This window comes from Tamandua tetradactyla, chromosome 2, assembly GCF_023851605.1.
Source record: "Tamandua tetradactyla isolate mTamTet1 chromosome 2, mTamTet1.pri, whole genome shotgun sequence".
NCBI lineage: Eukaryota > Metazoa > Chordata > Mammalia > Pilosa > Myrmecophagidae > Tamandua > Tamandua tetradactyla.
This window is the reverse complement of record NC_135328.1, coordinates 203,231,852-203,250,579: the sequence shown is the minus strand read 5'-3', so window position 1 is coordinate 203,250,579 and position 18,728 is coordinate 203,231,852. Positions and strand designations below refer to the sequence as shown.

General features: G+C 38.9%; 1 protein-coding gene and 1 pseudogene across 3 annotated transcripts in view; one reads left to right on the top strand and one right to left on the bottom strand.

Annotated features, from left to right (window-relative positions):
- The window catches only part of LUZP1 (leucine zipper protein 1), a 140,832-nt gene that overhangs the window by 10,494 nt on the left and 111,610 nt on the right, over positions 1-18,728 (bottom strand). The window lies entirely within an intron of this gene.
- On the top strand, positions 2,840-4,001 carry LOC143664160 (cleavage and polyadenylation specificity factor subunit 5 pseudogene; annotated as a pseudogene).

Here is an 18,728-nt window from a genome sequence, read left to right as displayed (position 1 = left end):
CACTGGAAAGGTACAGTTTCAGGGAATATAGACCGGGGAGAGAGGAGTCACTTCACTGACAGAGGACCTAGCTTCTATTCAAGATTTTAAAAAGCACAATTATCAATAAATATCATTCCATTATGATTAAAAAAAAAAAATGCCACAGGTAGATAGTTCTAAATTATAATTTATATGTAATTACAAAATATACTGCATCTTAGAGCCTTCAAAACTTGATGGAAGCTTGAGGATTAAATGATAGTAATTTATAAATATTAATTTTCTTATTTTGATAGTTGTAATTTGATTATATAGGAGAATGTCCTTGTTTGTAGGAAATACACATAAACATTTGGGAGTGATAAGAAGTCACATCGGCAACTACAACTTAAGTTGTCCAAAAAAATCCTTTGCTCTGTACTTACAGCTTCTCTCTAAGAATTGTTAAAAATAAAGAAAACCCTTAAAAAAAAAAAAGGAAGTAGAATTTAAAAAGAAAACAAAAAATAATGAGATTCCTAATATCTCCCTTTATTTACTTTTCATTTGTACCATAGGCCTTCCACTGAGTAGGACCGATTCCGCTTTCCCTCTACATTCATTTCAGTTAACAAATATTTTTGAGTACTTACTATGCACAGGCACTGTTCTAAGTGCTTGGAATTCATCAGTTAACAAAATACTAAAAACCTTAAATCTTTTGGAGCTTACTTTCTGGTGTAGATAGAAAATAAACATAATAAATCAGAAAAGGATATTATTTGTAAGAAAGTGATCAGTGCTATGTTTCAATAAAAGGAGGACCTGAGGTAGGGGTACTAAGAGGAGGAGATTACAATTTTAAACAGGACTGTTAAAGGAGACCTCACTAAGAATGCATCACTTGAGCAGAGACTTGAGAGAAGCAAGGAAGAATATGTAAAGGAGAATGTTCTCAACAGAGGGCAAGCCAGGGCAAAGACTCTAAAAAAGAAGCATGCTTAGTGTATTCAAAGAAAAGGATCAATGTGGCTGAAGCTAAGAACAAAAAAGAGAGTGGCGAGAGAGGGAATGAGGGAAATTATGAAGGGCATTCCACAGGCCACTGTGAGAACTTTGGTTTCTCCTCCGAAAACTGGAAAACCACCAGAAGGTTTTGAACAGAGGACATATTCTGACTGAAGTTTTAAAAGGATAAATCCATAAAACTGTATTCTAGATGAAGCTGAAAAGCAAGCAAAACTAATCCTTGGTGGATTAGGTGAGGAGATGGTGACTGGGAGAAGGCTGATGAAAATGTTCTACGGGTGGTCGATACCTGGTGGTTATGTAAGAAAATTCATCAAGCTATGTAACTTAAAATTTGCACATTTTACTATAAGTAAGTTACACCTCAGTAACAAAAAATAAAGCTGGGGGACCTAAAAAAAACAACAAAAAAGGAACACTATGATTATGATGCTGAAAAAACACCATAGCAGAAAGGTCTTCCTCCTACCAGACAAGAGGTTGGTTACTGCAACAATCCAGGCAAGACAGTTGTGGCCTGGACTAAGATGGTGAAAATATAAGCAATGAAAAGTGGTCAGATTTTGGCCACTTGAAAGTATAACCATAGGATGTGCTCTTGGATTGCATATGAGAGACAAAGGATTTAAGGATGACTTCAAGGTTTTTGGTCGGAATTTGTAGACAGAGTTTTCAATTCAAATGAAGATAACTGCAGACAAAGCATGCTTGAGAGGGAAGATAAGGAGTTCAGTTCAGGGCATGCTATACATGAGATATGCAGTAATCATCCAAATGGAAAGTTAGAGGGGCCATTGAATGTACAAGTCAAGGGTTTAGGAAAGAGATAAATCTGTGAGTCAAAAATAATTTATAAAGCCATGATCTGGATGAGATTGCCAATGAACTGAGTGAATACAGAGAAAACAAGAATTCTAAGGTTTGAGCCCAGGACAATCAATATTTACTGGCAGGAGAGATGTACAATCACCAGCAGAGGAGCGAAAGAAGGGTAGTCAGTGGAGCAGAAAGAAAACTGGGAGACTATAGTGTCATGAAAGTCAAGCAAAGTAGTTTAAGGAGGAGAGAGAGTGAGCAATTCTGTCAAGTGAAGCTGATGGTTCAAATAAGATGAGGACAAAGAATGGGCCATTAAATTTAACAATGTGAATGACACCTTGACAAGAACAGCCTCAACGAAAAGATAGGGGTGAAAACCTTACTAGAATGAGTTTAAGGGAGAAAATAAGGAGATGAACTGGAGACTGCAAGTATCTAACAATTTTTAAAATACTCCTGAAAAGCAGAGCAAATAAATATGGTGATAGCTAACAGATGAAGTGATATCAAAAGTTTTATTTTTTATTAAGATGGGAGGGCATGTTGGTATACTGACAGAAATAATCCAAGAAAAAGGGAAATTTGAAAAAGTAATGAAAGAGGGGAAATCTGCTGGGTAGGAGAGACGGAACGGGGCTCTAGCATATCAGCTATGTATCCAGCGTTAGAGAAGAGCACATAGTTCATCTACTACAATAGGCAGGATGGCAGATTATGAGAGTACAGCTGTTAGGTGAGTAGGCAGGAGTCTAGCGAAGTTCTCTCCTGATTTCTTTTGCTTTCTAATGAATTAGATAGCAAGACCATCACTTTAAAGTGACAACGGGGGAAAATGATTTGGAAGTTTGAGGACTAATCATCTAGACGAATGCAAAAGTGAACAGACCAGGGGTGCACAGGTGATTCAGTGGTAGAATGCACGCCTTTCATGTGGGATACCCAGATTCGATTCCCGAACCATACATACACATACACACACACACACCCCACACACCCTCAAAAAAAAAAGTGAACAGACTAGGGAAATACAGAATGATTGCCAGGCAACATTAAGAGCCCACCTAAAATTACTGGTTGTGTTTTAAAGTGAAACTAATTAGCGAAGTTCTCTTTTCTTTCACCTTATTCAGCTGAACAGATGAAGGCACAGAGTGGACAGCGTTGCATTTAACCAGAGTTGGAGCTTTTCAAGTGTGTATAACAAAGCAAGAGAAGGGCAAGGGAGTTAAGGGTGATGCAAGGAACTTCAGCTCATCAGTAGAAAGGAAGGAGAATATTAAAGAGATGAAGAAGAATGAAAATGATCAATGGACTGAAGATTCCAATAGGGGATGAAGGACTGTTGGAGTGAGAGTACTAGAACTTGAAAGATGGGGAGATGGTTATCAGAGAGGCAGTGCAGGAACCTGAAGTTAGGTAGGGGTCGCAGTTACTATGTTAAAAACTAAGGTATGACACAGATAATTGCTACCTACACGGGGAAAGTCTTCCCTGCCTCCCCCTTCCCACTCGCAGCCAGTGCCCATGCTTGCCAGCATGTCCACGGTGCCACCCAATCGCTCACAGACTGGCTGACCCCAGGGCCTGTCAACCAGTTCGGCAACAAGAACATTCAGCAAACAAAGTTCTTCACCCTGGAGCGCACCATCAACCTGTACCGATTATACTTTTGGTACAAAACAGCCTGACAGCTCTGTTGCAGCCAGATTTTAGTGCAGGAGGGAGGAATTTGACAAAATTGGAGTAAGGAGGATTGCAAATAGAGTTCTGGTTGTATATGAGCACCAGTTATCCCGTGTGTTACTGCTACAACAGGGAACTTTCTTCAAATTACCTGGTGTTGAACTTAACCCAGGAGAAGATGAAGTTGAAGGATTAAAACAATGACAGAGATATTAGGTCATCAAGATGGAGTTTGCAAGACTGGGTCATTGATGACTGCATTGGTAACTGGTAGAGACCAAATTTTGAACCTCACAGTATCCATATATTCCTGCACATATTACAAAGCCTAAGAAACATAAGAAGCTGTTTCTAGTTCAACTTCAAAAGAAAGCCTAGTTTGCAGTCCCTGAAAATTACAAGCTGGTAGCTACATCATTGTTTGAACCGTATGACAATGCACCAGGATATGGGCCCATCATTTCTAGTCTCCTCAGCTTTTGAGCAGGTTCAATTTGATATATGATTGAATTTCTGCACTCTGGAGGAGTAAAAGAAGCCAACTCTGTGAGCACAGCTATATAGTGTAAAAGAATAAACATAGTAGAAACTTTTTTTGGTTTTTTTCTTTTTCTTAACCCCTTAATTGCCCCCTACTTTCTATTATTTGATTAGTAAAGTTAATATGAAGAACTATGGTAGTATAAACAAATTGATAAAATTTAATTCATTTTTTATTCTATTCATACTTTTTTGTACATTAAACAAAGTGGACTTCTTTGAAAAAAACAAAACTAAGTATGACCATGTGAGTGTTGAGGGAGGGTAGAAACCAAGATCAGAGGAAGAAATAACTGGGAGGCAAAGGTGTTGTGAGGATTATCAACATATACATAGAAAACACCAAAAATTAACTTGTATAGTGTTGGGAAGAGTGGCATTCAACCAGATGCTATTAAGAAATAAAGGGCAGTGGCTTGGTGATCAATAGATGACAGCAATAACAAGGGTAGTGGATGATGTAGTCTGCTAAGATCAGAGTCAAACAGGAGAAGGAAAGATGGAAAAACAGCCTGGCCCCAAGAGAAAAACAGCCACCATGAGAAAAAGAACTGACTTCAACCAACACTGATTTCATGAGAAAACCTAGGGGATTTCTGAAACAGAAACAACTCAAAGTGGGATTTGAGGAGATGCCAAATGCAGAGATTCTCTTTAAATCCAGAAGCCCTTCCAGTGGCAGCACTATAAGCCTATGGCCACCAGATGGAGCCCAGGCCTTGCTCTGAAAAAACAGTGAGGCCTTGGAGGTGCTAGAAATAACAGCCTCTCTAAACTTCTCACATCTTGCCCTCCCTCTTGATTATTTCTCCCTGTTCATTACTCTGCTCTGTGCATGTGTCTTTCTCCATTCTGTCATCTTAGCTTCTCTTGGCCTTCCCTTCTCCATCCCTGTCCAGCCTACATGCCTTCTCATTCTCAGAAATGGAGAGGAAATAAACAAAACCCCATATTTTGTAAGAAATAAACCTTTTCCTACCATAAGTGTCATAGGCCTACTCTTGTTTTGGCCTTTTACTAGTAGTACAGTGGTAACCTTACCAATTCATACACTGGGTGGAGAAGGGAGGGGTGGACTCAGTATAGACTGGAAACCAATTCCCGATGAATAAATACAAAGGATCTGTACTGGCTTAGAAGAAGACAAATTATGTGATGTTGCTACATAGTGATTTAAAACCATTTAGCAGGGTAAATATGCTAAAAAAAAAAACATGAAATTATACATTTTAATCAAATGAACTTTATGATAAATTATATCAATAAAGCTTTTAAATCCCTTTCCCAGCTTATCTTCCCCTCAATAAATCTTATTTATACCAGTTTTCATAAACAATCCTCTTTTCAAAAGAAAGAAATGTTAAACTTTAGTACAGCCCCATCTACATCATAATTCTGAACTAAAAGAGTCCAGGAAATAGGTTACTTTTTAATTCATTTGGCTTTTAGTGCCAATTTTCCATGTTCCAATTGAGAATTTGAACGATGTGAATCAACCAATAAAATCAAACAAATAAAAAAGCAATACCCAGTAAATAAGCAGTAAATACTTACTAGAAATATAAAGAAGAAGCAGGCATCACACATCACTATCTAAATTCTTTAAAGACTCCTTGTTGCTCTAAGAATAAAGCCCAAACAGCATAGAAAGTTCTTCATGATCTGGCCCTGTCTACATCTTTGAACTGCCTTCAAACTCTGCTTAGGCACCACACTTTTTCATAAATCTGGCACTTTCTCTTACCTTCAAGCCTTTGCTAGCTTGATTAGTAATCCTTTCTCATTTCTTTAGATCCCATCTTAGACAATATCTCCCAGAAGTTCCTAGAATATCTCCTTCCTGAAACCTCAGGCCAGCGCAGGGCTTCTCTTTCTTGCTTTCACAGTGCTAGCTTGATTAGTAATCCTTTCTCATTTCTTTAGATCCCATCTTAGACAATATCTCCCAGAAGTTCCTAGAATATCTCCTTCCTGAAACCTCAGGCCAGCGCAGGGCTTCTCTTTCTTGCTTTCACAGTGCACACTGTATTAATCCTATCAGAGCACTTATTACACTATATTGAAATTTTATGTATTCATTTTGTCTCCCCAACTTGTTTTCTTATTCACTACTGTGTTCTCCGTATGCACCAAGGGGCCTAGCACGTAATAAATGCTTAAATGTGATGAATGAATGGCTTAATGAGCCTCCTAATCATTAAGTGCCTGGTCAGTCTTTTGGCACTGACCATTAACAGAAAATATTAAAAGTGATGTTAATCTACTCATGGATTACTCAAGGAGAAAATAATTGGCAAAACAGATACCGCTGGCATAGAATATCAGGTCTTTGTGCATTATAATGCTATGAATAACTGAACCCTAAACCTCATGCACAGAGTCTCAATAACAATGCTTTACCCCTAGGCTGCTGGAAAATTCCCCTGTGGGCCTGCAGGTCTGTGCCAGGGAAATGGGACATAAGTACCAAAAAAACCACACCACTCCCAGGCTTTCTAGTTTGGGGGCCAAGTATTGGAGAAGCAGCAGAAAATATTTCTGCGTCCTCCTCTACTCTTTAGAATGAAATTTCACAGCCAAAAGGTAGTAAAAGATCATTTAGCCTACTGGTTTTCAAACTAGACTCAGCAAATCCTCTCAGGAATCATCTAGGAGAAAGAGAAAAGGGGAGAAAGTTTGAGCAGGCTGAGCTCTAGGCTCCTCCTTCCATTTAGTCAACCAAAGCAAGTCTGATTTTAAGCTTCTTACATTAAGTTTCCCCCATATGACTGTATTCAGATAGCTTTTATCTAAAATAAAACCACCAATGTGGCCCAATCTCCTTACTTTAAAAATGAGGGAACTGAGAATCAAAAGTAAATATTGTGACTTCCTCAGCAATCCAACAAACACAAGGACTCGTTTCCTGACTCCTTCTAGGGTTCTTAACACTGTGCAAAATTGCCTCCTTACAAACTCCTAAGCGTTTTTATAAACTGAGATGTTCTGAGCATTATTCTAATTATATACAGACCAGTAAGGACAAATGAATGAAGTACAACTACAAAGTGAATATACTTTATGCTGCTATATGCTGCTATACTCCAGACAATATATTAATTACTTATGAATTCCAGGTCCATTGTTTACTGTATATATTCCTGCATAAATTTCTTCTCTGAGGTTTTCTCATTTATACAAAGACAATATGGTAGTCTCCAGGCATGTAAAGTGCTTAGCAGAATGCCTTGCACACAAATCACAATAAACACTAGCTGTTACTATCATTCTAGTTAACCTTCAGGCTATGGGGTGAGGACTGCTATCCCCTCAAACTGCTCAAGGTCATACAGCTAGTAAGAGGGATAGCTAACTATTGAACCCAGAGCTAGTTCCTAAGTCCATATTCTTTTAAGAATGCTATCCTGCTTTTGTAAGACAATCTTCTCTGTGCCTCAGATTCCTCCTCTGAAAAAATACAAAGAATATCAACCCAACCTACCTTACAGCAGCAATATACAATAAAGCAGCAAAAACACTTTGAAGGGTCCTATACAGACCCTAAGGTAAGTTTCACCAGCAGAATCCTCCTAAAAACAGTAACTTGCTAAGACTATCCCTTCTACCCAGGTAAAACAAAGAAATGGAAAGAAAATGGAGTCAAGATGCTACTTATCTTTGACCTTTTGGTCAGAGGTTATGGCCAGATAAAGAAAAGTTTTGCTACCTCCAAGACCACCCACAAAGGGAAGGGGTAGGTACGTCTCTTCCCAGTGTCTCCCCCATTTTCCCTGTTAAGTATGTTTATCCAGGTAATATGCATTTATTTAGTAGAAGTGATGTAACATCTATGATATACTCAGATTTTGCTAGATAATAGCATGAGATAAATAAGACCTGGACCTTGTTTTTGAGGGGTCAGATATGATTAACTATAAAACCATGATAAAGCCTTCCCTAAGCACCTTACATAAAACACCACCCACCCTTTCCTCTTATACCCTGCTTTTTAAAAAAATATTTTTATTGACAAATCTTCATACACATACAGTCCATACATGGTGTACAATACAATGACTCACAACATCAACACATAATTGTGTATTCATCACCATGATCATTTTTAGAACATCTGTATCACTCCAGTAAAAAGAAATAAAAAGAAAAAACTCATATATTCCAAACCCATTACCCCTCCTCTCATTGACCACTACTATTTCAATCTACCCAGTTTATTTTACCCCTTATCCCTCATATTATTTATTTATTTATTATCCATATTTTTTTACTCATCTGTCCATACCCTGGATAAAAGGAGCATCAGACACAAGGATTTCACATTCACACAGACACACTGTATAAGTTATATCATTAAACAATCTTCTTCAAGAATCAAGGCTACTGAAACACAGCTCAACAGTTTCAGGTACTTCCCTCCAATACACCATAAACTAAAGAGGGGTATCTATGTAATGCATAAGAATAACCTCCAAGATGACCTCTCAACTGTTTGAAATCTCTAAGCCACTGAGACTTTTTTTGCCTCCTTTCTCTTTTCCCCCTTTTGGTCAAAAGGCTTCCTTAATCCCATGACATTGGGTCCCAGCGAATCCTGGGAGTTCTGTCCCACATTTCCAGGGAGACTTATACCCCTGGGAGTCAAGTCCTACATAGAGGGGACGGCAGTGTGTTCCAAGTTCACCACCCTTTTGGCTTAGAAAGAAAGGCTGCATCTGAGCAACAAAAGAGGTTCTCGGGGGTGACTCTTAGGCTTAATTATCAGTAGGCTTAGTTGCCCCTTTGTAGGAATAAGTTTCATAGGGGTGAATCACAAGATCAAGGGCTCGACCTATTGGTTTGGTTGTCCCCACTGCTTGCAAGAATATCAGAAATTCTCCAAATGGGAAAATTTCCTCCTTTCTCCCCAGCCCCACAAGGGGACTTTGAAATACTTCTTTATTCACTGCCCAAATTATTCTGGGATATATTGGGGCATGACACTAGCCTGTACAAACCCACACAATCTCATGCCCTATTCAAGATTCCATGTACTTACAAACTTTGCTTTTTTTAATTAGCAAATTTTACCACCTGAAATATAAACACCCAAGGCTTGGAAGACGAACTGATTTGTTGTGCCTAAAGATAGGGTCTGAGAAGGAAATTATTTATATTAAACCACAGAAAATTTATATCAAAGTAAAAAGGGGTAAAAACCTCCCCTCCTTTAATGCCAACTTCCCCCACACCACTGTTGAGCTTAGTTCCAATTCACGCTACAAAGATACAGCACCAACCGTCTCTCACTCAGACTCCTTTCTGCCAAAGTTCTTGAATCCAGTTTAAGTGATCCTACCCAGCATTTCTGAGACTACTACTTCTTCCTGTACTAAAATGGAACATAACCAACTCTGCTCTGCCCCTTCCCCCAATACAGCTGCCATGATTCAATTCCTATTTCCAAAAGTCATCTAAAGCAGGGGTTAAAAACTTTTTCTTTTAAGTCTGATAGTACAGATATAAGCATATAACTTGCTCTGATGGTAAATAGGCTTTCTAAGACCTAAGGGCTCTGTCCCAACTATTCAGTACTGCCATTGTAGCATGAAGAGACCATATATAATATATAAAAAAATGGACATGACTGTATTTCAATTAAACTTTATTTACAAAATCAGGCAGTGGGGCTCTCCCCTCTTTGTCCGCGGGCCCGGCGCGCGGAGCCCACGCCCTGCAGCAGCCGGCACGCCCGCCCTCCTCTCCCCTCTTTGTCTGCCGGCCCGGCGCGCGGCACCCACACCCTGCAGCAGCCGGCACGCCCGCCCTCCTCTCCCCTCTTCCCCCTCCTGCTCCGGAGGCTCTCCAACCACCACCGTGCCCTCTTCCGCCTTCACCGGCTCCTCCGCCACCGACCTCGACAGCCTTGCCACCCTCACCTTTCCTCCTCCAGAACAGTTACTGGGGGAGTGGAGACAATACAGAGCAGCTCCCTGATTCACGACGGAGATCAAAGGGACGGTGTACCCCATCCTGGAACGGCTGACTGTCTGGGAGAACCAGCTCCGGTGAGATCAGCGAGGGGCGCGGGCTTTCCCAGGCGGGACGGCAAGCGGCCGGAGTCCCTCCCTTCTTCCTTCCCAGGCCAGCTGGCAGAATTGGGCAGGCGGCCCCTTGGGCCGCGGCGGCTGGCACCCCCACCACGCGAGGCCCCCTGGACCAACTGAGAGAGTTGGGTCGGAAATCCCCAGACTGCGAAGAACGGTGACCGGGGGGTCCCTTCCAAACACGTGACTCCCCGGTCCGGCTGGGAACAGTGCACTCTCCTGGGCTGCGACAGCTGGCGCCCTCCCGCCACGCTTGGCGCCCCGGGCCGACTAGGAAATTCGGTCAGGCACTCTCCCATGCTGCGCCGGCTGGTGACCCTCCCCGCGTTCGGACCCGCGGGCCGGCTGGCACTCTTCCAAGACGCTTCGGCTGCCGAACCCCCCCTACGGCGAAAGTTTTCCAGAGTTAAAGGACCCACAGCAACTTTCACTGGTGGAACCCGTAGACAAACGTGTGCCACGAGCACCACCTACTGGGCATGATAAGAAAAACAGAACCCAGAGATTTCACAGAAAAATCTTTCAACCTGTGGGGTCCAACACCCAGGGAAATCTGACTAAATGCCCAGATGCCAGCAGAAGATAACGGATCACGCTCAGAAAATTGAAAATATGGCCCAACCAATAGTTCAAATGAAATACAGGAGCTGAAACAACTAATGCTGAATATACGAACAAAAATGGAAAACCTCTTCAAAAACGAAATCGATAAATTGAGGGAGAACATGAAGAAGACATGGGCTGATCAAAAAGAAGAAATAGAAAAACTGAAAAAACAAATCACAGAGCTTATGGAAGTGAAGGATAAAGTAGAAAAGATGGAAAAAACAATGGATACCTACAATGATAGATTTAAAGAGACAGAAGATAGAATTAGTGAACTGGAGGATGGAACATCTGAATTCCAAAAAGAAACAGAAACTATCCGGAAAAGAATGGAAAAATTTGAACAGGGTATCAGGGAACTCAAGGACAATGTGAATCGCACAACTATACGTGTTGTGGGTGTCCCAGAAGGAGAAGAGAAGGGAAAAGGAGGAGAAAAACTAATGGAAGAAATTATCACTGAAAATTTCCCAACTCTTATGAAAGACCTAAAATTACAGATCCAAGAAGTGCAGCGCACCCCAAAGAGATTAGACCCAAATAGGCGTTCCCCAAGACACTTACTAGTTAGAATGTCAGAGATCAAAGAGAAAGAGAGGATCTTGAAAGCAGCGAGAGAGAAGCAATCCATCACATACAAGGGAAACCCAATAAGACTATGTGTAGATTTCGCAGCAGAAACCATGGAAGCTAGAAGACAGTGGGATGATATATTTAACTTACTAAAAGAGAAAAACTGCCAACCAAGACTCCTATATCCAGCAAAATTGTCCTTCAAAAATGAGGGAGAAATTAAAACATTCTCAGACAAAAAGTCACTGAGAGAATTTGTGACCAAGAGACCAGCTGTGCAAGAAATACTAAAGGGAGCACTAGAGTCAGATACAAAAAGACAGAAGAGAGAGACATGGAGAAGAGTGTAGAAGGAGGAAAGTCAGATATGATATATATAATACAAAAGGCAAAATGGTAGAGGAAAATATTATCCAAACAGTAATAACTCTAAATGTTAATGGACTAAATTCCCCAATCAAAAGACATAGATTGGCAGAATGGATTAAAAAACAGGATCCTTCTATATGCTGTCTACAGGAAACACATCTTAGACCCAAAGATAAACATAGGTTGAAAGTGAAAGGTTGGGAAAAGATATTTCATGCAAATAACAACCAGAAAAGAGCAGGAGTGGCTATACTAATATCCAACAAATTAGACTTCAAATGTAAAACAGTTAAAAGAGACAAAGAAGGACACTATATACTAATAAAAGGAACAATTAAACAAGAAGACATAACAATCATAAATATTTACGCACCGAACCAGAATGCCCCAAAATACGTGAGGAATACACTGCAAACACTGAAAAGGGAAATAGACACATATACCATAATAGTTGGAGACTTCAATTCACCACTCTCATCAATGGACAGAACATCTAGACAGAGGATCAATAAAGAAATAGAGAATCTGAATATTACTATAAATGAGCTAGACTTAACAGACATTTATAGGACATTACATCCCACAACAGCAGGATACACCTTTTTCTCAAGTGCTCATGGTTCATTCTCAAAGATAGACCATATGGTGGGTCACAAAGCAAGTCTTAACAAATTAAAAAAGTTTGAAATCATACACAACACTTTCTCGGATCATAAAAGAATGAAGTTGGAAATCAATAATAGGCGGAGTGCCAGAAAATTCACAAATACATGGAGGCTCAATAACACACTCTTAAACAACCAGTGGGTCAAAGAAGAAATTGCAAGAGAAATTAGTAAATACCTAGAGGCGAATGAAAATGAAAATACAACATATCAAAACTTATGGGACGCAGCAAAGGCAGTGCTAAGAGGGAAATTTATTGCCCTAAATGCCTTTATCAGAAAAGAAGAAAAGGCAAAAATGCAGGAATTAACTGTCCACTTGGAAGAACTGGAGAAAGAACAGCAAACTAATCCCAAAGCAAGCAAAAGGAAAGAAATAACAAAGATCAGAGCAGAAATAAATGAAATTGAAAACATGAAAACAATAGAGAAAATCAGTAAGACCAGAAGTTGGTTCTATGAGAAAATCAATAAGATTGATGGGCCCTTAGCAAGATTGACAAAAAGAAGGAGAGGATGCAAATGAATAAGATCAGAAATGGAAGAGGAGACATAACTACTGACCTCACAGAAATAAAGGAGGCAATAACAGGATACTATGAACAACTTTACGCTAATAAATACAACAATTTAGATGAAATGGACGGGTTCCTGGAAAGACATGAACAACCAACTTTGACTCAAGAAGAAATAGATGACCTCAACAAAAGAATCACAAGTAAAGAGATTGAATTAGTCATCCAAAAGCTCCCTAAAAAGAAAAGTCCAGGACCAGACGGCTTCACATGTGAATTGTATCAGACATTCCAGAAAGAATTAGTACCAACTCTCCTCAAACTCTTTAAAATAATAGAAGTGGAGGGAAAACTACCTAATTCATTCTATGAAGCCAACATCACCCTCATACCAAAACCAGGCAAAGATATTACAAAAAAAGAAAACTACAGACCAATCTCTCTAATGAATATAGATGCAAAAATCCTCAATAAAATTCTAGCAAACCGTATCCAACAACACATTAAAAGGATTATACATCATGACCAAGTAGGATTCATCCCAGGTATGCAAGGATGGTTCAACATAAGAAAATCAATTAATGTAATACACCACATCAACAAATCAAAGCAGAAAAATCACATGATCATCTCAACTGATGCAGAGAAGGCATTTGACAAGATTCAACATCCTTTCCTGTTGAAAACACTTCAAAAGATAGGAATACAAGGGAACTTCCTTAAAATGATAGAGGGAATATATGAAAAACCCACAGCTAATATCATCCTCAATGGGGAAAAATTGAAAACTTCCCCCTAAGATCAGGAACAAGACAAGGATGTCCACTATCACCACTATTATTCAACATCGTGTTGGAGGTTCTAGCCAGAGCAATTAGACAAGAAAAAGAAATACAAGGCATCAAAATTGGAAAGGAGGGCGGGCCGCGGTGGCTCAGCGGGCAAAGTGCTTGCCTGCTATGCCGGAGGACCTCGGTTCGATTCCCGGCCCCAGCCCATGTAACAAAAAAAAACGGAAAAACAAAATACAATAAAACAAGAAAATGTTTAAAGATGTTTCCCTTTCTTCCTTCCTTCCTTCCTTCTATCCTTCCTTCCTTCTCTCTGTCTTTCCTTTAAAAAAAAAAAAAAAAAATTGGAAAGGAAGAAGTAAAACTATCACTGTTTGCAGACGATATGATACTATACGTCAAAAACCCGGAAAAATCCACAACAAAACTACTAGAGCTAATAAATGAGTACAGCAAAGTAGCAGGTTACAAGATCAACATTCAAAAATCTGTAGCATTTCTATACACTAGTAATGAACAAGCTGAGGGGGAAATCAAGAAACGAATCCCATTTACAATTGCAACTAAAAGAATAAAATACCTAGGAATAAATTTAACTAAAGAGACAAAGGACTTATTCAAAGAAAACTACAAAAAACTGCTAAAAGAAATCACAGAAGACCTAAATAGATGGAAGGGCATACCGTGTTCATGGATTGGAAGACTAAATATAGTTAAGAGGTCAATCCTACCTAAATTGATTTACAGATTCAATGCAATACCAATCAAAATCCCAACAACTTATTTTTCAGAAATAGAAAAACCAATAAGTAAATTTATCTGGAAGGGCAGGGTGCCCCGAATTGCTAAAAACATCTTGAGGAAAAAAAACGAAGCTGGAGGTCTCGCGCTGCCTGACTTTAAGGCATATTATGAAGCCACAGTGGTCAAAACAGCATGGTATTGGCATAAAGATAGATATATCGACCAATGGAATCGAATAGAGTGCTCAGATTTAGACCCTCTCATCTATGGACATATGATCTTTGATAAGGTAGTCAAGGCAACTCACCTGGGACAGAACAGTCTCTTCAATAAATGGTGCCTAGAGAACTGGATATCCATATGCAAAAGAATGAAAGAAGACCCATGTCTCACACCCTATACAAAAGTTAACTCAAAATGGATCAAAGATCTAAACATTAGGTCTAAGACCATAAAACAGTTAGAGGAAAATGTAGGGAGATATCTTATGAATCTTACAATTGGAGGCGGTTTTATGGACCTTAAACCTAAAGCAAGAACACTGAAGAAGGAAATAAATAAATGGGAGCTCCTCAAAATTAAACACTTTTGTGCATCAAAGAACTTCATCAAGAAAGTAGAAAGACAGCCTACACAATGGGAGACAATATTTGGAAATGACATATCAGATAAAGGTCTAGTATCCAGAATTTATAAAGAGATTGTTCAACTCAACAACAAAAGGACAGCCAACCCAATTACAAAATGGGAAAAAGACTTGAACAGACACCTATCAGAAGAGGAAATACAAATGGCCAAAAGGCACATGAAGAGATGCTCAATGTCCCTGGCCATTAGAGAAATGCAAATCAAAACCACAATGAGATATCATCTCACACCCACCAGAATGGCCATTATCAACAAAACAGAGAATGACAAGTGCTGGAGAGGATGCGGAGAAAGAGGCACACTTATCCACTGTTGGTGGGAATGTCAAATGATGCAACCTCTGTGGAAGGCAGTTTGGCGGTTCCTCAAAAAGCTGAATATAGAATTGCCATATGACCCAGCAATACCATTGCTGGGAATCTACTCAAAGGACTTAAGGGCAAAGACACAAACGGACATTTGCACACCAATGTTTATAGCAGCATTATTTACAATTGCAAAGAGATGGAAACAGCCAAAATCTCCATCAACAGAAGAGTGGCTAAAGAAACTGTGGTATATACATACGATGGAATATTATGCAGCTTTAAGACAGGATAAACTTATGAAGCATGTAATAACATGGATGGACCTAGAGAACATTATGCTGAGTGAGTCTAGCCAAAAACTAAAGGACAAATACTGTATGGTTCCACTGATGTGAACGGACATTCGAGAATAAATTTTGAATATGTCATAGGTAACAGAGTCCAGCAGGAGGTAGAAACAGGGTAAGATAATGGGCAATTGGAGTTGAAGGGATACAGACTGTGCAACAGGACTAGATACAAAAACTCAAAAATGGACAGCACAATAATACCTAATAGTAAAGTAATCATGTTAAAACACTGAATGAAGCTGCATCTGAGCTATAGGTTTTTGTTTTGTTTTGTTTTTACTATTATTACTTTTATTTTTTTCTCTATATTAACATTCTATATCTTTTTCGGTTGTGTTGCTAGTTCTTCTAAACCCATGCAAATGTATTAAGAAACGGTGATCATGCATCTATGTGATGATGTTAAGAATTACTGATTGCATATGTAGAATGGTATGAATTCTAAATGTTCGGTTAATTTCTTTTTTTCCGTTAATTAAAAAAAAAAAAGAGAGAAGGGGTAATTGGAGCTGAAGGGATACAGACTGTGCAACAGGACTGGATATAAAAACTCAGAAATGGACAGCACAATACTACCTAGTTGTAATGCAATTATGTTAAAACATTGAATGAAGCTGCATGTGAGGTATAGGTTTTTTTTTTCTCTCTATTATCGTTTTAATTCTTATTCTGTTGTCTTTTTATTTCTTTTTCTAAATCGATGCAAATGTACTAAGAAATAATGAATATGCAACTATGTGATGATATTAAGAATTACTGATTGTACATGTAGAATGGAATGATTTCTAAATGTTTTGTTAATTTTTTTTAATTAATAATAAAAAAAAAAAGATGCTACAAGACAGGAAAACTACAGGACAATCTCCCTAATGAACACAGATGCAAAATTTTCAACAAAATATTAGCAAATTGAATCCAATGATACTTTAAAAGAAGTACATACCACAACCAAGTGGGGTTTATACCAGGAATGCAAGGGTGGCTCAACACAAGAAAATCAATCAATGTAGTACAACACATTACCAAACAGAAAGGGGGAAATCACATGATCATTGATCAATGCTGAAAAAGCATGACAAAATTCTGCATCCTTTTCTGATAAAAATACTTCAAATGGTAGAAATCGAAGGAAACGTCTTCAATATGATAAAGGGCATATATAAAAAAACCCATAGCCAGTTTCATACTCAACCACGAGAGACTGAAAGCCTTCCCCCCAAGGTCAAGAATGAGACAAGTAATGCCCACTGTCATCAGTATTATTCAACATTGTACCAGAAGTTCTAGCTAGAGCAGTCAGGCAAGAAAAAGAAAGAAAAGGCATCCAAATCGGAAAGGAAGAAATAAAACTTTCATTACTTGCAAATGACATGATATTACACTTGGAAAACCCTGAGAAATCTATGACAAAGCTTCTTGAGCTAATAAATTCAGCAAAGTGGCAGGATATAAGATTAATGTGCAGAAATTAGTAACATTTCTATACGAAAGCAGTGACCTACCTGGGAAGATGATTAAGAAAAAAAATTCCATCCAAAATAGGAACTAAAAGAATCAAGTACCTAGGATAAACTTAACCAGGGATGTAAGGGACCTGGACCCAAAAAACTACACAACACTGCTAAAAGAAATTTAAAAATGACCTACATAGATGGAATGACATTCCATGTTCATGGATAGAAAGGTTAAATGTAATTAAGATGTCAATTCTACTCAAATTGATCTACAGCTTCAATGCAATACCAATCAAAATTCAAACAACCTATTTTGAAAACTTGGAAAAGCTAATTATCAAATCCATATGGAAGGGAAAGAGACCTCGAATAGCTAAAAATATCCTAAAAAAGAAGAACCAAGTAAGAGGATTAAGACTTCCTGGTTTTAAAGCTTATTATAAAGCCAAAATGGTCAAAACAGCATGATACTGGCACAAAGACAGAGGTATTGACCAGTGGAATTGAATCGAGAGTGGAAACAGACCACCAAACCCATGGTCAACCGATCTTTGACAAGGCCCCCAAATCCACTGAACTGGAACAAAACAGTCTTTTCAATAAATGGGCATGGAAGAACTGGATATCAAGACCCAAATAATGAAAAAAGACCCTTACCTTACATCTATACAAAAATTAACTCAAAGCAGATCAGACACTTAAATATAAGAATCAGTACCATAAAACTCCTGGAAGAAAATACAGGGAAATATTTTCAAAACATAGTAATAGGACGGGGCTTCTTAAACGATCCATTAATCACTATAATACCTACATGCAATTGTTCTATCAGCTCCAAAGCCAGCCCAAATTTTTCTTTCCTGAGATCACATAAGAATATGTTATGTATCTAATTTTAACCCAAAGGCACATTATGTTTGTAGCATATTATTGATCCTCCAGCTGAGGAACTTTATCAAAAATGAATTGACCCAGGGGGTGCAAGGGTAATAGAGTGGTAGAATTCTCGCCTGCCATGCAGGAGACCCAGGTTCAATTCCCAGCCCATGCATTTCCCAAAACAAACAAAGATACCAATAAAAACAAACAAACAATTCAACAAATTGTACTGCAATTAACAGGATACTCACATGGAAAAAAAAATGAAACGTGACCGCGCCATATAGCATATTTAAAAATGAAAAATCAATTGACCCGATGTGCACCAAAGCGCAGAGAGTTGTCATCAGCTAACATGACTTATTCTAAGTGAACCCATGCTGTCTTCTAGGAGACACTGTTCTCATCCTTTGCTCAATCAGTTAGGAATTTTACCATGGATCTTTGTCAAGTTTCAAGACACCCTCAAACCCATGTGACCAAGGGTTAACTCCAGATAAATCAAACAGCTCTACAGGGAATTAGAATTTGATACTGCCTTCAAAATATGGCCAGAATTCTTTTCCACTATCCACCATTACCACCCTAGTCCAAGCCACCATCATCCCTCCCCTAGACAAATGATTACTGCAAAAGCTTCCTAAACTGGTCTCTGCTTCCATCATTGACCACCTTTCTTTACCCTCCACAGCTTATTCCCCCACAGCAACC